Source organism: Apis dorsata, unplaced genomic scaffold (assembly GCF_000469605.1).
Source record: "Apis dorsata unplaced genomic scaffold, Apis dorsata 1.3 scaffold_365, whole genome shotgun sequence".
Lineage (NCBI taxonomy): Eukaryota > Metazoa > Arthropoda > Insecta > Hymenoptera > Apidae > Apis > Apis dorsata.
Window position 1 is genome coordinate 700,850 of NW_006263630.1, and position 3,053 is coordinate 703,902.

Genomic DNA, 3,053 nt, shown 5'->3' on the forward strand with positions numbered 1-3,053 from the left:
TCGAATGGGATTGTAATGCGAGAAATATTATATCGATAATATTTCGTGGAAATGTAAGTTTCTGTTTCCAGGGAGCACATTATTTTCGAAATATTTAAATAAAATTTCGCGTGTTCGGAGAAATATCGTGGAATAATAAAAGATCGTCGAAGAAATCAGAGACTCCATCTCGAATCTGAATCGAAGGATACAATAATAAAAATCTACAAGTCTCGAGAAAATTTAATCTAAAGATCACACGATATAACATTTTCTATTCCCCTTAACAATCTTAACAATCGATCATACCTCAAAAATTCCTATATAAATAAATTTATAATAAAATTTATTACCTCTTCTTAGATCCAACTATTAACCAAAACCACCTTTTGAACGAAAATCTTGGAAATCGAACGATCCACGCATCGAATCATTTTTCACATAATTACAAACTCGTTAAATTCGACGCTCCAATAAAAACTTACATATTTTCAAACAAGGAGGAAAACGAGTTTCGATCCTTTATAACCCTCCCGTCTGTACGTATGAAAACTGTATGCACGCGAACCGAAATGCACCACGGCCAGATTCTTACGTGCAAAACGGTTGATGGCGATCAATGGGTGGCGGCGCCGCGGAAGGAGATTGAAGGTGATGGGCAGAACAGACGGCGAAGCCTGGCCACGAGGCATTCAACGAGGCTAACTCTATCCCGGCAAATTACATTTCCATCCCGGTGCGTGATAGGTGCAGCAAACATGCCCGTCAACGTCCGAGTTTCTCCCTGATTAGTTACACTCGACGCACGGATTATATTTCCAAAGGCAATTAATTAACCAACTTCCTCGTGAGTCGCGCGACGTGTCACTATATATGTATGTACGTGTATATGTAGTGGCGGGAGGACAGTGGCCGGTTGGGTTTTGGAAAATGAAATTTCTCAGCGGGGCCGCTTTAATGGAAACTGTCGCCGAAAACGTCAGGATAAAGCCTTTCCGATCGACACGATTGAACTGGTTTCGATGTGCTCGAAAGACGAGGTCTTTCTTATTTTTCCAGTATTCCATCGTGTTATTCTCAATGGGTAATCAAAGGAAATTATTGGAAATATCGTGTAGTTGTCGCGTGAACGTAGAATAGCTTCGACGCGATTATTTAACAAGCAGAATTGAGCACGATAACGTTTCGTGTATTATTTTTATGCAATGATATATTTAAGTGATTTTATATTTTTGATTATTAAGAAGTTTCTAAAAATAAGTTTGGTTAATTAATTTCGTTTAAAATGTAGAATTAGCGATTAGTCGAATTTAATCGATCGACGTAACAATTAAAATTCGTCTCTCAAAGGTTTCTTTATTTCCGTCTCGTAATGTCAAATGGGGAGTGTCTCGAGTCTTTAATAATCCTAAATCCCGTTGAATATCAAATCTTACTTTAATATTTTCAAAGAAAATTCGCAGAAATTCCGACGAAGGGAAATTAAAACGTGTCCCTGCGCAAGATTTCCCCGGGTTCCCGCGTTTCGGCCAGCTTAACGTCGCTGCAGGAAACGTTGAAGTTTCCAGTTTTGCTTGCATCGCGTGAAACGAGTGGAATTTGCGATGCAACGTTCGCGTAATTTTCGTCGATAAATTCATCGAACAAATGACGTTATCGAAAATGCATGTTCCAAAACTTTGTCTTTGTCTTTGTAAAAATACGAATAGAATTCGATAACAAAACTCTCGAATCGCGATAAAAACGACCATTCATTGATAATAACTTTCACTCTCGATACAGTATCCATTAACGAACAATAACTTTCGAGATTTTTCATTCTAAAATGTATTCCCGTACTCTTATATCGCGAAACGTACGATAAGAGTGCAAAATAGAGTTTGAAAAAGTAAAAGTCTCGTTCTCAAAATTATTTCTCATCCACATTAAATACAAGTCCAGTTCTATTTTACAACTTAAGTCGACAAGGTAGAGAATGGAGAACGTTGTTTCGAAACGACAAGCCACGGATGTCCCGCAGTGGCGAGTGAATAACACGAAAAACGAATATCGTTGGTGATAAAGTCGGCTCGGCTGACCAACGGTAAACTACTCCACTTGTCGCGAGCATATTGCACACGGGCTGTCAGCTCGCGTTACGCGTACACGCCAACGCGATTACCTCGGTGGAAATATTTCACGATAACCCGGATAGGGTTAAACGAGATACCATTTAATACACCGCGAGCCGCGTGTATGAACATTTTGTTCAGTTTGCACCGCGTTAATTATGAGCACGTCAAGGCTTGCCGATGTACTTCCGTTCACGTTGTACGCGTTACGTATGGAATGGATTTAATTTCGCGTTAATCCCGTGAATGATAACACGATTGATACATTTCCCCAATCCGTTTACTAAAATTTCACGTATATTTATCCATTAAAACAACAACGTATAAACGTATAAACGTCTCTTTAAAAATTTCTCCTTTGAAAAACTTCCGATTGAAAACTCGGTTTTGAAAGAATAACGAAAACCGTCCTCTCACCCAATCAAGTGTCTCTAGCACAGCTGTGGAGCTGGCCTATTGTTATCCTCGATGGTAGCGCCTCGTTGCACATCCGATCGCCTCAAGATCGTTTCCCGAACTCGCATCGAGGTGTAGTAGATCGAAGAACCATCTCCTCGTCGATCACCGAGCCCTTCCTCATTCCGTTCCCTTCACTTCGAAACAAACTCGGTCGAAACACCGTCCGCCGCGACGTCACACGTGATCGACTCGATCTCGTATATCCACATACGGTTAATAAGAGCATACGAGTGACTCGCTTTTATTTCGACGAGAAACACGTCCAACGATACATGGATACGAAAGGATACGCGTGAAGAAAAGGGGAGGGGAGGAATAACGTTCGTAACGAGAGGGATGCTCGAGCCCGAGGCAAAACAAAAGCAAGACGGAGGGAACGACGTTACGCACGCGGTGGCCAGTCGCAGACTGAACTCGCGATCCGCGAGTAGCATCGATTTCGGTGGAGGGGGAAGAGACTACCTGCCGTGAGTGGAAGGGAGGGGGTTGGAGGGGGGCGCGAGG

The 3,053-nt window shown here is 41.7% G+C and overlaps 1 protein-coding gene across 1 annotated transcript in view; it reads right to left on the bottom strand.

Annotated features, from left to right (window-relative positions):
* Positions 1 to 2,968, bottom strand: part of LOC102672854 (discoidin domain-containing receptor 2-like) — a 145,222-nt gene extending 142,254 nt beyond the window's left edge. The window contains 1 exon segment of the mRNA XM_031511922.1: positions 2,508 to 2,968. The gene's annotated coding sequence lies outside the window, so the exon portion shown is untranslated.
* Between the last annotated feature and the right edge of the window lie 85 nt (positions 2,969 to 3,053).